At 39.5% G+C, this 19,828-nt stretch overlaps 1 protein-coding gene across 8 annotated transcripts in view; it reads right to left on the bottom strand.

The window, feature by feature from the left end:
* Positions 1–19,828, bottom strand: part of DGKG (diacylglycerol kinase gamma) — a 183,449-nt gene that overhangs the window by 105,882 nt on the left and 57,739 nt on the right. For 6 of the 8 annotated variants that reach the window (XR_015794506.1, XM_025166501.2, XM_088132664.1 and 3 more), the window contains exons 1-2: positions 19,058–19,230; positions 18,732–18,833 (exon numbers count right to left, since the gene is read on the bottom strand). The exons of 1 other annotated variant lie outside the window; for it this stretch is intronic. The gene's annotated coding sequence lies outside the window, so the exon portion shown is untranslated. Of the gene's footprint in view, positions 1–18,731; positions 18,834–18,953; positions 19,231–19,828 lie in introns of those variants that run through there. One more of the 8 variants, XM_088132663.1, reaches the window with a different exon arrangement.

Here is a 19,828-nt window from a genome sequence, read left to right as displayed (position 1 = left end):
GCTATTCTTGCAGAGTACTGGCATGGCCCCCTGCGTCCCAGACCATCTGTGGACTTTGTAGTTGCAAAATAGTGCATTAAGTCTCTAGGATTTGCATGCACAAACAAAACAGAGCAGCGATAGATGAACAATTATTTGAGATTCGTCTTCTCTAAAAGGTGGCTATTAACTAATAAAAAAATGTCAGCTGGATTCATGTACCTTAGCAAACGTCTTGAGCAAAATAAAATTAAAGATCAGCTGGTTTAAGACAAAATCTGAAATATGACTGTATATATCATACAGTTTTAAATCATGGACATTTCTGCCAATAGCTGCTCCTGTTATACAGAAAGGACTTTTGCTACAAGAAAAGAGGTTTGGGAAATGCTAGGATGATACTAGTAATGTGCAGCCTCAGCCTGTGGGTAAGAAGCTGGGGTTCAAATTTTGCTTTAGCTTGTACTTACTAGCTGACTAAATCTTAATCAGACCAGCCTCTGCTAGACTCAACCTCTCATCTGTGTTAGAAAAAGATAACAAAACTCACCCTCCTTACAGAACTCTTGAAAGGGATTACTAAACATAGTGAATCTGAGGTGCTTTTGACACTCTGTGGGTACTATATAAAATGGTATTATTAACCTGATGTTTTGCCGCCTAAGCTGGAGTTTCCTCATAACTGCAACTCTCAGAAAGGACATTAATGACACTGCTGCTACTCTTCAACATATAATTAAATACCTACAGCATTTTAGATGCTGAACTGGACACATGAACTCCTACTCAGAGGGTTTAATGAGTCTGTATAAAACAGGTAAGGTACAGGTGACAGAAGACAGGGCCCAGAAGATAATGAGCAGCTGGGAAAACTCAGCTTCTCTCAGAACGGCCAAGTTAAAACAGAAGAATGAGAAAGGGTTTGTTAGACAGCCCTGTGAAAGGAATTTAAAATGATTGATGGAGGGAAACTAGATTTTAAAAAGCACTTCAAACAGTCATTTCTCTTTATTATATGGAGATGAACATTTCACTCCTAGGTTGAGTACTATCAGGGTGACTAACAACTAGGAGTAGATACACCCAAAGGAGGTGAGGTAGACATCATGCAAAAACCCATAGGCGGGGGGCATGGCAGACAAAAACACTCCTATCTCTCTGCTCTAAGAGCTTAACAGAAGGTGGACTCTATATACTGTTCTGATAGATCCAAAATTAAAGTAGATCAACAGAGAAAATCCAATTTTAGTTAATATTCTGATAGAGCTATAGTTCCTGGACAAGATGCTTTTAAAATTAAGGTGTTGATGCCAATTCCCATTTTTTCTGCTTTCATAACATAATATCATACTTGCAAAAACTAAATAGGAAAGGTGGGAAAGAGAAAAATGCTTCTTTTTCTTTTTTCCACCAGTAGCAAACTTTCCAGGAACAAGTCCATATACTTTCCTATCCTGCTCTAATTTTCTCTCCTATCTTTGCCTTTATGGATTTATTCAATTTATATGGCTGCCCATCTCATGACAATGATTCTGGATGGCTAACAAAATTTAAAAGTCAATTAAAAAATAAGCCACTAACAGCAGCAAAAAACACAATAATAATAAATATGTATAGAATGGCAGCTGAGGGCAACAACATTAGAAAAGCATCTGTCTCACAGGCCCCCTTAACCTCCCAACCCCCATGCCCAGGAACATAGCCATATTTTTAAGGCTTTCTGGAAAGCCAGCAGAGTCAGTGCCAGGTGGATCCTGGGTGCTATGACGTTCCAGAGGGCCTAACAGAAAAAGCCTCTTCCTAGGTCCTGCCAGATGACATTCCTTGACAGAGAGGACCTGGAGCATGCCCCTTCTTTGGGTCTAATAGGGCAGGTAGAAACAATTGGAGAAAGGCAATCCTAAAAATAACCCATGAAGGGCTTTATAGGTGTGCCTTGAATTGTACCTGGAAGCACACTGGAAGCCAGTGGAGCTTGCAGAGCAGAGATGTACCATGGGCATATGGAGGTACATCCCAAATTGCCTACATTGCTGTATTTTGGACCAGCTGAAGCCTCCAGATGCTCTTCAAGGGGAGCCCCCTTTTTAAAGCTGGGTTCACATAACATACTTATCCATGTTTAGCTGAAAACACAACTTCTGAGAAACCAAGATGACAAATGTTTAAGCCACATGTTTCTCTTCTACATCTCAAGGGCATATCAGTGAAGTGAAAATATAAAAGTAACTGTTCCTAGACAGTGTGCCCAACTATTACAGCTGAAAAAATGGACCTTTTCAAGGTTATTTGCTTTAAAGGGTTGGTTTCAAGATCTGGAGTTAACATCATTTGCCTGTGATTTATTTCACCGAGTAAATGACCTACCAGAGACCAGTAAAGAAACCTTGTATGATATAGTTGATTTGTTTTGGAGGATCTGATTATAAAACACACACCAGACCATTCTACTTTACATATTCTAGGCTTAAAAACAAGTTGGTTTCTGGATTAAGGTGGCCCCTGGCTAAGTATCAGCTGTAAAACTACTCTTCTGTTAGGAGGTCCTCCATTAGCTTACTAAGCAGTGGAATGAGTAATCAAGAAACCACTGTTTTACATTTCACACAGTGCTTTAGAGCACTTTCTGTAGTGTTACTCTGCAGCATTATAACTGAAAATAGTATCCAGCAGTCCTGAGACCTAGTCTTAAAGGAACTTCTCAAAAAAATCTCTATTGCCTCAGTACACATCAGTTTCCCACACCCAAGCCACATAAGTAAATGGCAGAAATATATTGATTTATATGGTGATTCATCAACTGTAGTTGTTTAGTGAGATGGCTATTCTTCATACTGGCTACATTCACACAATTTGATTGCTTAACCATGGCTTACTGAATAATCAGGGTAGGACAAAACACTAAACCACAATTTACAAATCACCAAGTATTAATGAGGATGTACATACCACCATCTTACCCCCTGTTGGTTGTGGGTCATCCAGAGTCAGAGGCTTACATAAGACTTAGCATGGCCAAAGGGCTACCATTTGGGGCTTATGGAAACTGGTGTCTATAATCTATGGCCAACCTTGGTTAAAAATTTCAGTTCCCATCACTCCAGATAATAGGGTCTGCTGGTTGAAATTGCATGGTAAGCCCAAGACACTAGTAAACACAAAAGATTATGAGGATAAGATGGTGGTATATATATGCTAGTTAAGTTGACTTTTTGGCTTAGCATATCATATGATCCAAGCCAGGGTACTGTATGAACCCAGTCATAGTAATTTATTCAACAAACTATGGCTAAAAACATGCTGTAATTTGTGGTCTGTGAATCTAGCCTACATACTAAATTATAAACCTTAATTAATAAATTAATAAAAAATAATATTATTTATAATAATATGCTAAGGTGAACCAACATTCCACATTATGGTTTAACATGATGCTCAGTTTACACAACATACTATAAGTTTGTGTTTTGTTTAGTTCTGATTTAGCCATTCTAGCTTGGGAACCACTTTTATGGTTTAATGAGTGGTAGAAATACAGCTTGTAGGTTAACATAAGCTTTGCTTTTAGCAAGATATCAATAATTAATTTGAAAGACTTCCTATAGTACCATCTTCTATGATATTTACTCACCTCCCACTAAATCTAGCTTCTGCCAAAAATTCAGTCATTTCTTTTTACTGTAGCTGTGGTTGATAGATATAATGGTTTACCATCATATTTTATTGTGGCCTATAATTTGCTTGTGCATTCCTGACAACTTATTGTTGGCCGAGCCACAAAGTGATTTTTTTCACAGAGACCAGAAGCAGAAGCTCTGACTACTAGAAAGTATTTTCTCTTGATAAGCTTTGTGTTTGCTGCCAGAATTCTTCATAGACACTTATGATGTAACACAGAAGGCAGCCTTTTAGAAGATGAGCAAACAGTAGGAAAGCCCCTGAGAGTAGGCTATTTTGGAAATGTTTTAGTTCTGGCTTCAGTTTCTCAACCTAGTCATGATTTTGCAGGATGACAACATGGCAGGGATGTTCATAATCAAGAGAAAAGGTGATGAGACATTAGCAAGAAAGAATGATTCCTGACTGTTCCAGTTCATTCCACATAAAAAGAGTTTGTGGTGCCACTGGCTGCTGAACATGAGATCAGTAGGTCTTCATAAAACTTTATTTCTGACCAGGTGAATGGGCAGAAGATAAGTCTGAATCTCCTAGTAGTTTCAGGATGAATTTGCAATAGGTCATCAAAGATTTATAATGCAATAATAAAGTGATACTCCTATTCTAAATGATGCTGCAAAATTGAAGATAGTTCAGGGTAAAAAGCAGTGGATTTTTATATGGAAGACCGCAAGCCAAATCCCTATGCTCAGGATTATTTAATTCTGCAGCTGTGTTTTCACAATACATTGAGCTACAAATTAACCAAACACATTTTAGTCTACAGTGTTGTGAATTTATGGCTCCCTGACTAGATTTGGATGACCTGGCTGATCACTTACTGCTACTGTACAGAAAATAGCCCCCATGCGCTGGCAGCACACAAGCATAGGGCCCTGGTCAAACGGGAAAGCCACCTTGGATGTCATCCCAACTGTTGTAAGGATGATTGGGGAGTTGTTACTTTCTGCTGCTTATTCATGGTTTGAAAAAATAAAGGAAAAGACAAAACTGTGGTGGCCCAGCCAGGATCAGCACACACTAAGTTGGAGGAAACTACATTCCATCTCTTTTTTTTCCTCCTGTGTCACTGACCCCTCCCCCCCCCCATTTGTGGCCATATGGGGACGTGAGAAGTAAAATGAACAGAGAGATAGAATTCTTAGGATAGTCTTGCTTTTGCAGGTCTGCTTAAGTTCTGTAGTCACAGTGGAAAGGCCCCCAAAACCCAGGGCTAAAACTAGCCCCTCTGCCAGCTGGGTTTGTTTGTATGACATGCTAACCCCTCCTTGACCCAAGTAAGTCCATGTATTTTTTGCAAGGTTCCCATTGGAGGATCATGATGTTCTGGTAAGAAAATACAGTAGATCCCAGAAGCTTGCTGTCTGCTCACTCCCTAAATGAGCAAGGGATGAGCAACGGAACTTATCCTTTGTACCAAACTAGTAGTTTCCAGTCTATCACATCCAAGAAACAGAAGGAATAGTCTTGCTGTCAAGGAGAGTACGTAAAATGAAAGCTAGCTAGATTTGTAGTCCAGCACAGGAACTTGAGAGTATCCAGACTCCATAGATTTAAATTAGCTAAGCAAGAAACAAATGGTCTAGGTCAGGGGTCCACAAACTCTTCAGCTCATCGAGCCCTTCATGAAGTTGTAGGTTGTCCATTGACCCCCAAACATTTATTATATGAAAATAATTTAATAAATACTACTTTAATAGTACTACAAATAATATTATTATTAATAATAATAATAACAATAGTTGATATTGACCACTTTGGGGAAACCCTGGTCTAGATGTATTCTGACATCCCCCAAGTTCCCTATGTATTCTGTTTAAAGCATTACTGCAGATTATACCACTGCTATAACATGCCACAAACTTTTCTATAACTATCAGTTAAGACATCTAAGAAGCTTGTTTCAGTTTAATGGATTTATAATTCTACTAATGCTCTGCAGTGCTTTGGATTAAAAGACAGAAGGTGCTTTGGAGTGTGAAAGGGTATGAACATGCCTACAACTCCTTAATGTAGTGGTGACCTTTCTCAGAATTATGTCACTATCGCCGCTACATGATCCTAGGAAAGATGTACAGTGGTACCTCGGGTTACTAACGCCTCTGTTAACGAATTTTTCGGGTTACGACCAGCTCCGGCCGCAAAAATTTACCTCGATTTGCGAACTCCGCCTCGGGGTATGAACAGGATATGTGGCCGTTTTCCCTCCTGTGACACGGTCCGCGGCCATTTTCCGCCCCTGACACGTGGTCCGTGGCCATTTTCCGCCCCTGACACGTGGTCTGCGGCCATTTTCCGCCCCTGACACGTGGTCCGCGGCCATTTTCCGCCCCTGACACGTGGTCCGCGGCCATTTTCCGCCCCTGACACGTGGTCCGTGGCCATTTTCCGCCCCTGACACGTGGTCGTAGGGAGGGGGACTCTCTCTCCAAGCAATAGCCGCCTCCCTGTCCTCTACGCCAGAATGGATTAACGGTAATTACATTGAACCTTATGGGAAAATTTGCTTCGGGTTGTGACCAATTCGGGGTGCGACCAGAGTCACGGAACGAATTAAGTTTGTAAACCAAGGTTCCACTGTATATGGTTTAAAAAATTGCAGATGGGCATTTTGTTCACATATTCTCACACACTATGGAGCATCTTTTTGCCTTCAAATCAAAGCACTGCAAACCTGTTGTGCTATAGCTCTGTATTTACAAAATATCTTGGGATTCAAAAAAACCCACTACATTTTCTGTCATCCCCACTTCTTCAGTGTTTGGTAATATTTGTCTTACTCTGCTACTTACACATACCTCATGACCAATCTTTGTCCCCAGTTGTTTTTAGAGGCCCAGGCCAATTGTGTAAGTTTATTGCAGCAAAAGAACCCCAAAAAACCCACCTTAATTGTTCAGTATTGTTAAGCAAACTGTGACTTAGCATAATATGCAAATTTAGTTTGCAGGACCTTCTAACAACAACAATAATTTGCCTAAAGACTCTACACTTCTTTTCTAGATTAAATAGACATTAATCTGGTTGATATTGTGTTAAGGTTTGTTTTACTTAACCCTTTTTAAAATTTGACTAGCTTTATAAATGTGTATTCTCACTCCGGTGGGAGGAAAAATGCTGACGGCGCCTTGCAAAAAGGAGTCGGGAGCAGTTGCTGGTAAGCGCGAAAAACCGCGCGTGCCCGAAAAGGGCGCAAAGCAACGGAAACCCTGCCTCCTGCGCACGCCAGCTGGGCTCTGCTCTAGGAAGGAGGCTCTGGCAAACCAATTCCAAAACACTTGCCTTGAAAACTGCAAGGACTTGTCCAAGCAGTCACTGCAGTCGGTAACGACTGAGCGCAGATTAAAAAAAAAAAATATATAACACTGAATCATAAATGATGGTTTACAAACAATTGCTGCATATAAACAACACAAAACTAACCAACTTTATATGTCTTAACATTTATGAATAGGACTATTACATCTGAGCTGTGAAGCTCCAGATAATTGCTAGGTAAAAGCAAATAAGGTTTTGAAGCCACAATATGATAGCTGTAATGGAAAACCCAGTCATTACATTACTCACTCCTTATCTCTGCATGGATGTAACACTTGTGTTACTCTTCACTACAAGGTGCCCTAATCCCTCAGGTTCCATCCTGTTATTTATCTCTCTCTGTTTAAATGGAGAATTCCTCTATCATCCTCTCGATTACACCATACAAGATGCGTAGGAAAAGAAAATAGACCTAGGATTCCTATTGACATTCTAATCAACAAGAAAGGATACCGTCTCATTCAGCACATTTTTGCCTCTAAAAAGCTGCTATTCCTAACCTTGAGTCTGCAGATACTCTTGGACATCTCCCAACATCTCAGAATATTGATCATGATGGGTGAAGGTGAGGGGAGGTATAGTGCTTGATTAATTATGTACCACTGTTTCTTATTTCTTTAGAAGGTGAATTATAATAAAGTTTAAATTAGAACTTTTAGGGAATTAAACAATGGATTAAGTAATGAAATCTTTCCTCCTCTAGGTTTATATGTCATAATAGCACTGATATATTACAGATACCATTTTCTGAATATTTCTATTTTTAATCATGAACATAATTCACAAATGGGTTATGTGTCTGCATAAGCATCATTTGGAATCTTCTAGAATTGGAATCTTACAGAATTGCTTGATTGGAACTCAATTGTCAACATATGTGACTAGACATGGCTCTCATTGAACCCTATTTGTTTTTGACTGCCATAGAGTTAGTACATTTGTCCTTGAGCTGATTGTCCTTTATTTTTTCCTTTTATTTTCTTTAAATTTCTCTTGCCTTCAGAAGTCTTTAGAATTGTTCAACAGAATACCTCTCTTGTAATCATAGGCATCTCATCTTAAGGCTGTAAAGGCTCCATTTCATTTTTTGCCATGATGAAGATGACAGGAGGCACTTGTATGCCCTGCCAGGCATTTACTAAACAGGTCTCTCACAATCATTATTCTCATTTATAAGCCATACACTGTGAGCAAGCTTTAAGGGCAGCAGACATATTATAAATTATTCAGTCCCCACATTTATTTTCTCAAGTCTTCTATCATGTTTCTCAAATAATCTGGCTTGTATCTCATCTCTCTGAGAGATAGATTAGATTTTCATCCAACTTTAGAAGATCCTTAGGTCTCTGCTCTGCCATTATCAGCACCAACGTAAATAACATTAAGTGTTCAAAACCTTCCAAGAGGTCTGCTCCACCCAATTCCAACAAGGCAAAAAGAAAAACAAAAAAGATAAAGAACTTATCAGTTCATTAATTCTGCTTCAGCAGCCTTGAGTTTCAATCCACATTGGTCTTTTCAACTTTGCTTCACAACCAGCGCACATTTACGACTGTCACAGCGTCCCACGGCCACGTGATAGTCATTTGCGTGCTTCACAACCAGCTTCCCATAAGCAGAGTTAATGGAGAATGCAGAAGTAAAATCACAAGTTGCGGTCACGTCTCACTTAACAACCATGGTGATTCACTTAACAGGAATGGGAAGTAATGTAAGCCTATCATGGTCGTGGGATTTTCCACTTAGCAACTGCAGCACTTAGTGACAGAATTGCCAGTCCCAATTGTGGCCGCCAAGTGAGGACTACCAGTAGCTATCCTCTTCTACCTTTCCTAGCTTTATAGATTTCTCCAGAGAGCTAGGTCTTTGCATATTTTCTTTGAAGTATGATAATTTAAGCTTCATTTGTTTTGTTCGATGATCCATTTGTTTGTTTTCTTGGCCATTAAGATTTCAAAAGCGTCAATACTTATTTTTTCCTACTTCTTCAGTGTCCAACTTTGCTTCCAAAGAGAGTCACAGGGAAAACCGCTGCCTGTTTAGTTCTGATCTTTGTAGGCGTAGACACATCCTGGCATCTGAATATCTTTTCCACAATTTACATTGCTACTCCACCAAGTGCCAGTCTGTGGCATATTTCTTGATTGCTAGTTCTTTTACTGTTGATAGCTGATTCTAAAAGGCAGAAGCTATCCATCACTTCAATATCTTTCTTGTCAGTTCTAAAACTTTTTGCTGTACCTGTTGTTATTACTTTGGTCTTCTTTGTAATTAATCACAGTCCTATTTTTTCCACTGTGTTTCTTTTACTTTCATTACTAGAGCTTGCAGAACATTTGGATTGTCAGCTAGCAGAGTTGTGTCATCAGCATGGCGCAGGCTATTTCTTCCTCCAGTTTTAACACCACACTTATCTTCTTTCAATCTGGCTTCCCTCAATTTATATTCAGCACATAGGTTGAATAACTAAGGGGAGAGTATACAGCCTTTTCTCGCTCCTTTACTGACTTGGAGCCAGTTTGTTTCACTGTGTTCTGCCCATTCTGTAGCTTCCTGACTGGTGTATAGGTTTCTCATGAGGACAATGGGATGTTCTGAGATTCCCATTTTCCTAAGGTCATTCTGCAGCTTGACATAACTGACATAAAGGTCTTTCTATAATCAATGAAGCACATACTGACTTCTTTTTGGTAATTGGTTTTCTCAATTATCCAGCATGCATCAGCAATAATGTCTCTTGTTCCTCAGCTTTCTCTAAAGCCAGCTTGAACATCTGACATTTCTCTTTCCATGTAGGGCTCTAATCTGTGTTGGATAATCCTAAGCATTAATTTTCTAGCACATAAAGGATACTGTATGATAGTTTGCACATTCCATTAAGTCTCCTTTCTTGGGTATTGGTATGTAGACTGCTGTCTTCCAATCAGTTGGCCATTGTATTATTTCTCAGATTGGCTAGTATAGTTTGGTCAGCACCTATACAAATACTTTTTCTGTTGCTTGCCATAGTTTTGTAGGTATTCCATCAATTCCTGTGGCCTTCTGATTTGGTAATGACTGGAGTTCTGATCTAACTTCATTTTCTAGTACTGGATAATCTTGAAAGTAGAGAAATATGTTATAAGGTATCTTGGATGTTGGAATATACAGAATTTCAGTATACTCCTTCTATCTTTCTTTGATCTTCTTTGAGTTGGTTACTATCTGTCCATTGGTGTCCATTAGCATACCCATTTGAGGTTGGAACTTCCTTTTGTGTTCAGATACCTTTTGGAAGACTTTGCTTGTTTTTCAGTGTGTGTTTCCATCTTCAATGTCTTTACAGATGTTGTTGTAATCCTGTTTATTTTCTCTTTTAACATCTCTCTGAAACTCTTTGTTAAATTTCTGAGATTTTTGTCTTTCTGGGCTTTGGTTTCTCTTCTATTCTTGGCAATTTCCATGGATTGATCTGACATCTAGTTTGCTTTCCTCTGCTTCTTGATATTTGGCAGTTTCTTTTCACATTCATCCTTACAACTTCTTTATGTTCATTCTACAGTTCCTCTGGTTCCCAATCAATGAGGTGCAGGACTTACAAGTAATTCCTGATGTTCACCTTGAAAATGGTGGGTATATGCTCAAGATCATATTGTGGAAGCTGGTTGGCTTTCTTCTGCTGCTTTAGCTTAACTTGTAACTTGCCCATGAGCAGTTTATGATCTGTTCCACAGTTAGCCCCAGCCATGTTTTTGCTTTGTTTCTTAACTTTTCCACTTCCTATCAACAATATAGTCTGTTTGATTTATCTGTACACCATCTCGTGATGTCTATGTATATAGGTATCATTTTAGTTGTTTGAAGACTGTATTAGCAATGAAGAAATAATTGGATTGGCAGAAATGGATAAGTCATTCTCCTGCTTCATTTTGGTTTCCTAGATCATACAGTCCAACTTCAGTATGTTTTCTTCCTTGCTCTTTCCAACTTTGTCATTCCAGTTTCCAACTGCAAGCAGCACATCATGTTTGCATGCTAGTTGGTTTCAGACTGAACTTGACCATAAAACTCATCTACTTTTTTTTTTTTTCTGTATCAGTGGTTTGAGCATAAGCTTGGATATCCATCCTATTAAAGAGTTGTCTGTGAAATCTAATTCATATTATTCAGTTACTGACTGCACTGTATGCAAGTGCTATCCTGGCAATGCCATTCCTTCTTTGTTTTTCTTATCCTGAATTGTAATAGAGGTGTTGTAATCCAGTGATAAGAGAACATGTATATAATTTCTTCAGAATTGCCATGAAGCCTATGCAATTTTTATTAGCTGCCTCTGCTAAAATATTCCTGTCTCTTTTGTAATTATGTTGGCATTTGCAAGCTTCCTTATGGACCCATCCAACTCAGCATTCTAGACACAGTGGGAAACCAATTAGAAAGCTGACTAAGGTGAAAATGTCACAATTTAGTGTCTAGTAAACATTTTAAAAGTCAGCAGTTAAACAGTGGTAAAGATATTCCTAGAAAACAATAGTTTTCAGAACAGTTTTACCTTTAGCTATATATAAAGAATAGGCTATGACAATAACAAAACTGAGGTATCTGTCTTAAATCTTTTTCTACTTAAAACAAGTCCATGAAGTAAAGCAATTTATTTCCCATCTTCTAGTCCTTTGGCAATTCAGTTTTTAACTCAGCATTTTTTGTCTGATCCCTCTGCAACATCTCTTGTCCTAGTTCTTGTGAAATCAGTATCTGAAGTCACTCTCTAGCCTGTTAGCAAATTAGAATAGTAGAGATGTGCTAAGTTTCTAGTTTCCATGGAAACCAAGTTTCTTCTGTCACACCATCCCTGCCAGGATTCAGATTCTGTTAAATGTTCAGTGACCATACTTAAACCTGCATGGCTAAATAGTTCAGCTTTATATCACTGTTATTCAAATAGGCAACTTAGATACCAAAAGGCTGCCAATTTATACTGCAAAGTTCCTGTAGCCCCTTATGTGTTCATGCTAAACTCTCATAAAGACCAGAATGTCCTATTACAGAGGTTCTCCAAAAACGTAAAACTTTGATTTTCCAGACCCTTACAGAAAGATGACTCCATGGTTTTGAGGAAGTGTGCAATGTCAGGGCCAAGGCTAAATGCATAGTTCCACATGCATTTGGTATGAGTCCCCCCACTCCCCCTTTCAAATATGTTCCACCTGAATTGGACTTTTCCTTCACATTCAGCTGGACCAGTTATGTCCTCTTTGACTTCACTGAGTGCTCTTGGCCTTCACTAGGTATGAACCTTCTCTGCTAAGTCACCTGTTCCAGATGAAACCATGGATCGCTTATGCCTGATTTTGACTAAAGATGTAAAAGAATTATCCATGGATCCTTCCCTCAGTGAATGTGAAAATTGTGCCCCTAGCAAACTTCGCATGAATATCAGTATCAAACACTTGAATATTTTTCCTTTTTCCTGGACAGAAATGCACACACACACACTTACACACAATCAAAACTAAAGTACCTTTAAAATATGAAACTGCTATTGATAGTAGCATATGTGCAGACATAATTACCTTAAAAAAGAGTTTAGACTGTCATGGAATTTTGCCAGAGTAAGGAGCACAACAATGAGATGAACCATGTTTGTTGCAATGATCATTGGCTGTCTGCTTTACAAGAAAGAGGGACCTTGAACAAAATGGGAAAGCAATTTTTATAGAATTTGACGGCTATGAGGCAGGAAATCCTAGGGATCTGATTGGCTGGTCACTTTGGGGTTCTATTGTTAGGCAAAATGGGTCTTTCAGGAGGGCAGAAGAGCTGGGGAAGTTCATTGTTAAGGAGATAGAATGTTGAGGTCATCAGCTGATGGAGGATGAAAGTTTGGGGTTTCTCTGTTGTTTAGGGTTGCTCTTGGGCTGTACTGTAATCTGGTGAGGAGGCTTCTATTCTTTGGTTTGATGGGATGGTGGGGGGCCTCCTCTGAGGCAGGGAGGGTCAATTTTGGTCTGAGGGGATTAGGCAAAGAAAGGAACTGGTTTGACCCTGGTCATATCTGAAAGACAAGGGGGAAGGGGTGCAGTCTCCATTTTGTTTGTTAGGTTTATTTTTTCCTCAAGGATCCTTATGTGAGCATTGTGCTCCCAGCAAACTTCACCCGAATATTCTTGTTTTTTCCTGGACAGAAATGCACACACACATACAATCAAAACCAAAGTACCTTTAAACTATGAAACTGCTATTGATTGTTGTATACATGCAGATGTAATTATCTTACAAAGAGCTTAGACTGGCTGAATTTACAGCAAAAAAGACTACCAGGAAGGGAAATATATGACAAAGAATGAAAACAGGGTAAATTGCATGTTTTAATTTTTTTTCAGTGAGTTTATGTTAACAGCTATATAATTGGGAGAAGATGTATAATATTGCCAGTCTTAGGAAACATTACTGGAACACTTCCTACAGATTTTTAAAAATCTATAAAACCTGCCAGAGGAGAATACTGCCCTATTAACACCAGCAGTAAAACCAATTGAATTTTCCTTGATCTGCTCATCTACATTTTTGACATCTAATTGATGTCACTTTGGTCTAGTATGACGTAGGATGCCAGGAAATGCTATTTGTTCCTGATTCTTAATTCTGAATTGGGCACCCTTTTGATGATTGGAACTCCATGTAATATTGTTTGTGTGGCCAAAGGCCGCAGTGAATGAATTGGGATCAGGCTTTTATAGGCTTTTGGGTGGAGTTTGGTGGTTCTCTTTATTCTTTCACTCCCGCCAATCCCAAAACTGGCACTATAATGTTCTAGTGTTTCCCATCTCAAAATGCCAGGAAACAATGGCAGCAGTCTTTAGCAGCTGTGATCAGAGATGGCTCTGGGAAGTGCAAAAAGGGGATTCAGGACCACATGCAGCCTTAGGGCCTCAAGTTGCCCGCCAGTATCTTTGCCACTGTTGCCAGCTATTGTTACTAGCTATTCCTCTTCCCCAACATTTCTACCATTTGGTTGCTGGCCGAGTAAAGGTCCTACTAACAAGCTAGTTGTGGCAGCTTTAGTTTTCCTAGTTACTATCACAAGTGGTAGATGTGAAGGGAGGTACAAGCAATGCTGAAAAGGAGGAATCCTATGAAGGCTCTTGTAGAGGGCCCTTTTAAAAAAATTACCCTTGATAGGGTAACCATGGTGATCCTTGGTGTAAGTCCCATCTCCAATCCTGCTGTCTACATAGAGGAGAAGCTCAGGCCAGTCTCAAAAGTTACAACAGACTGTGCACATATCTGGCTTCAGATAATTCTCTGAGGCAAGAAAGGAAAGTGTTAAGTTTTGAGCCTGGGCTTTTCCCTCTTAAGCAAACAGTGAGCCCAATAAATTCTTGCTCAAAATATCCATAGCAATTACAGGATGATTTTATTTTAAAACATTTAATGAATGCGGATGTTAATAACATCAGCACATGGAGAGAAAAATACATCTAACTGATAACTTCTTCTTGTATTCATTCATAAGGCTATTATCACCTGGCAGCACTTCTGGAGAGGTAAAGGAAGGCATGTGATAGTGAAAGTGGGCTCTCCATGCCTATGTTAAGGCACAATCCATATTTGGCAATCAATGTTTTTCCTCTTAGCATTAAGTTATAATGTATTCTTGGCAATAAAATCTCACTGGTATTAAAAAAGAGAGAGCAACGCAATACATTTATCAGCATATACGTTTTGCATAAGGATCACCTGAACGATGAGTTTCCATGTTTCCCAGAGAAAACTCTCTAGTTTATGTAATAGCTATTGACTCTATTGGAAAGCCTGTCTATGGATTACTAGATGATGTAGAATTATTAAGGTTTACCTCAGTTTCTTGTAATGGAGATTCCTCGTTCACTTGCCTATTTCTGTCCCCCAAGATTATTAGACCTTGCTCAGGGGTTTAATCATGTCAGTGTCCTAGAACAGAGGGCAGGGGAGGTTTCATTCCAGTAATTGGTGTCCAAAAACACTCATTCATATTCATTTCATTTATATGTGAAAATATAAAGCAATAGAAATGGAGTTTCAATAATATAAAGAGTTGGATATGAATGAAACCTAGGGTGTCACATATAAGTGAATGTGCTTTGTTGAACTGGTGCTTGCAGGAACTGAGCAATGTCAGTTGGCTTGGTAGCTCAGCACAAAATAGGGGCTCAGGCAGATGTCACTATCTGCTTTGGGGGAATCTCCCTGAAAAGTACATCCATCCTCTTGGTTCCTTCTATTCCATACACCTGCTACAGGAACATCTCTACAGAGACTCTCCAGCATAATATAAATAAATGAAATAGAGTTTACAGTCATCTCTCAGGTTTCCCATGCAGCTGTCCTGAGTGACATACATTGAACTAAATACATTTTATGCAGTCTTAAGCTCTCAAAAATTACTTCCAACAGTCAAGATACACGTTACAGCTATTTCTTTTCAACAATTTATTATTTTCTTAGGCCAAGAGAAAGAAGGATGATGGACCAAAGAATCCTTTACCTGGTCCCTCCAGGTGCATTGCAGTATAAATCTCAACCTCCCTAATAAGCCCTTTTCCACACTGGATAGTTAGCTGGGAGAAGGAAGATTCTGGTTCTTGAAACTTTCCTAAATGACATTTCATTAAGCCTTTGCTATAATTTGAAATATAAGTTAAGATCTTTACATTGATACCTTTTGCTATTTCTAAAAGAAAGAGAGATTTGTCTATTGTGAGGCACTGGAATGCTTTCATATCTAATTAATGCAACAACTGAATATTCTCTTCAATTTTCCATGCTTTTGGCTGCTAGCAATGGACTACTATAGTAACAGCTGTCCTTATTCCAAACCGCTCATAGCATATCATTCCATAACATTGTGATTCATACTGCATTGGTATTTATAATCCTTTCTATATTACTGTAAAGAAACATGGACATGCTAGAAAAAAGCCCTACTGTTCGTAAAGGGGCCTAATAAGTATTTTGCACCTTCATTTACCTGCTGCCCTTGATTGCAAACTATCAGCCAGGGCTCTGATTACCTAAGAATAATTCACAGTCTGAACCCACATTTCTCTTTACAAATAGTTGCAGAGTGGTAGGCTAGGATCTGAGAGGCTAGGTTCACTGGGTGACCCTGAGCCATCTGCTACTTCTGAGCCTAACCTATCTCCCAAGGTGGGCATGTGAGCATTAAAAGGGGTAAGACCACGTATAGAGTCTTCAGTTCACTGAAGAAAGGCAAGGTGTACATGTTAATAAATAATTCTTTAAAAATCAAAGTCCTACCTTGCTTTTAAAAAAATTAATGTAACAAAAACATGCCCTATACCAGACCAAACATTAAGCCTGGAAATTAAGCCTCCAAACTCTAAAAAAATGAAGCTGAGTGAGTTTTGACAAGAAGAGATCCAAAATACTAATTGAATTCTTTCTCTCTATGAATTGCAAAATGTACTATCTTCTTTCACTCAAATATCAATTGAAACAGAACTTAATTTTAGGAAGTAGGACTACAATATTGGTGACTGGAATCCTACTTTCTTGCCACAAACAATTAGAGTCCTCCCTTTTCTTAGTGGCTTAATCTGGAATTGCTGGAATCTATGAGAAGCCACAAATTGGGCACTGGATGAAAATGATTATATTGTTTAATTCCATCATCTGGGAAGCACTTTGGAATTTAAGTGTATTGTAAGATTTCATTTATAGGAACAAAAGTGGTCCTTTTTTCAGTGTTGGCACTGGCATACATAAGCAAAACATACAAAACAGGCTTCCCATGTTTTGTTCCATAAGGTCTCTTAAAAACTAAAAACAGAAATATTACCAGGGTGGACAACACTGCACTAGTGACTGTGTTTAAAATAAAAAATTCATTCCTCTGTTGTGTTGTTGTCGTAATCACAGAGACTAAAAAACAAATGACTATGTCTACATGGAATTCCAACTGACTTCAATGGAGCATACAGCCAGGTATGTTGGAGCAGGTCTGGAACCCAAACCTCCTTCATAAAGTCACTCCATGGTATTTATGAAGTATTTTGCATAATAATGATATTTTCTGAGAATTCATTTTAGTAGGTATTATTTGTTCAGATCTTAGGACGACAATCCTATATAAACTTACTTTGCTGCATATCCCACTGAACTCATTGGAACTAACTCCTGAGTAGATGTAGATGAGTATAACATGGCAGCTTGCCATCTCCTTTATACAGAAAAAGTATATCTGGCTTCTGTTCATTTTGTGAGATAGAAAGAGTTAAACACTCACATCACTTTGTATCAATTCTTAACCAAAGGTAACATGCAAATATATCAGACTGTTTGGAGATGTGGTATTAAGACAGACCTCCATTCATTCTGCTTTCTAAAAGTACCATTTGTGGACTGCCTACCCAGATGAAAATATATCATCAAACTTAGATTGGTTTGCGCCATGGCTAGCACAAACTTAATACAGTTGAGGAAAAAATGTTCATGGGGCAAGTCCTGCATCTAAACTATAGGCCTACGTCTGCTTCTTGGCTCTTCAGGAATCAGTGTATTAGATTTTTTTGATAAAGTGCAAAGCAAAGGCTAAGAAAACCCTTTGCTTGCCTGTTAGAACAGACATTGCTGGGCTAGATAGATTGAATCAGCCCAATTATTGAGGTAATATCATGTATGAATTCATTTCTTTCAGCAGTATCTAACTCTCTGTACTTGTCCAGGAATCTGTGCTTTTATCTTCATGTTGAAGTCTAAATCTCTAATTGTAATAACCTGAGATTAAGGGCTGATTCACAGGAAAAGATCCGAAGAAATAATTAGGTTCATATACTGTTAAAACGTGGCTTCCATAACCATGAGTTACTAAATAAATCACAACACGCTAAGCCGGAACCAAACAATCCACATTATAATTTAGTTTATTGTATGATTTTTAGTGGCTTCATATGAATGAAGAAGTCATGGGCACAGTTTGGACTGAAAGGCACCTTTGTCATGAAGTAACTGAAAATAAATTGAGAACTGGGTGCAGAATAAAGCAATATTGTACCTACATGCTGAATTTAGTCTGGATCTGCTCAGTTTGATAAACCAGTGGGTTATGTAAGTTGCCCTTTAATGGATGTTTCACATTTCCATTTAAACACACACCTGATATATTTGGATGACTATTGAACTTGCGTAATCCACTCCACCTTGTTCACCTGCTCCACGTTTTTCTGCCGCAGACATTGTTAGCATTAGCAAAGCAGACTGGATTTATGTCCATTGATTCCTGGATAGACAGATTCTTTTCCATAACCAAATCCACAGACTACCTCTAACAAAAGCCTGCTTAGCATGTGTGACCTTCATAAACGAAATCGGATAGGATTTTCGTCTGACTTGGCATGTGGTACTTCTACATTGCAAAAACAGTGGAGAAAAAACTTTAGCCTCTGGAGCGAGCAGGTGAAACCCCGGGATCTAACAGGTCAGCAAAGAACAATAATGTTTTCCCATTAAAAAAAAAAAACAGCCCCGCATAGAGGGAAGCCTTCTCCGCTGCTGGCTCTCTAAATTAGAACACCCTTTGAGGGTCTATTTTTGTTTCTCTCTCCCCCTTCCCCAGCATTCTTCCACAACATCTTTCCAGCGCTTGTTTCTGTCCTGGAAGACTCCGACACGGGGCACCATGCATTTATCTTAACAGCATCAGATGTCTTTTCCACATTGCGCTGGAAAGAACCGACGGACTATTAAATTAAATTGCAGTTAAATTAAAGACGAACCTCCCAAAGATCCTGCGGCAGTCTTTCAGCTACATCCTTCTTTCAGATCCACTGCAGACCAACTCCCCACAAGAAGCCACCATCCGGAGCTGCTCTGTTTGTCTGCAATACGAGCGCCAACGAAATAAACATGCAGCAGTTTCGAGCCAAGCACACAGACACAAAAACACACGTGCAGCTACCGTGGCAATTCGCGTTTGTGCGGGGAGGCTTTAGTCTTACCAGTCAAGTTGCCAGGCGCTTGCTTCCTCCCCCTCCCCTCCTTCCTTGTATCGGGGACGGAGAGGTATCAGCCCAGGAGACGGCTTTGCAAACCCAAGACTGACCTCAGGAGTTTGAGCTCTAGTTAGTCATCCGGGAGGTACCGGTGAGCTTCTGGGGGGTCAACAACGCAAGCCGCGCAAAGGGGCACGCGGCGCTTTGAGGAGCCTCCTTCCCCCCTCAAGACTCCTCGCTTGGCTCGTCTTCGCTGGCAGCGGCTGTCTCCTCGGTCTGAGCGCTTTCCCACTCGGCCTGACAGCTCAGTCTGACCGCTGTTAAGGTGGCTCGCAACCACCAGCTGCAGAATTTTCCCCCGGCCTAAAAATAGGCAGAAAACCAGCTGTACCTGGGTGGTTTCACCTATGCTGACTCTATCTTGGAGGATAAATGGGGAGATGGCTGTAGAGCAAGAGATGGGGAACCAGTCTTTTTTTTTTGATCCTCACCCCGAATTTTTGTGACTACACTGTATGGTGAAATGTCTCATGTACTAATGCTGAAAAAGAGCATGGGTCTGTTTACCCTCTGCAAGAGTCCTATTTAGACACCCACACCAATCCCTTGAACTGGGGAAAAGATTTATACCACCTGAAGAGAAACCAGAGTACTAGCTCAGCCTGGTATTAGCCCTACCTCCCAGCACTTCCTTAAATTCATTACACAGAAGTGAATTGCCCTCCCAGTCAATTCACATCCATTTGTTATTAGATTTCAATCTGGACCTGTAAACCTTAAGTGGCTGAAACCTCAGGCTGATATTTCAAGACCAAATTGTCATCAAGGATTCAGTCCAAAACTAAACTTCCATAAATTGGTTTGGAGAATAACTTTTTTCT

Source organism: Python bivittatus, unplaced genomic scaffold (genome assembly GCF_059951505.1).
Source record: "Python bivittatus isolate LINGU-HERP-01145 unplaced genomic scaffold, Pbiv_v1 ctg000980_np1212, whole genome shotgun sequence".
Taxonomy (NCBI): domain Eukaryota; kingdom Metazoa; phylum Chordata; class Lepidosauria; order Squamata; family Pythonidae; genus Python; species Python bivittatus.
Note: the sequence above shows the minus strand (reverse complement) of the source record. Positions and strands in the feature narration are given on the sequence as shown.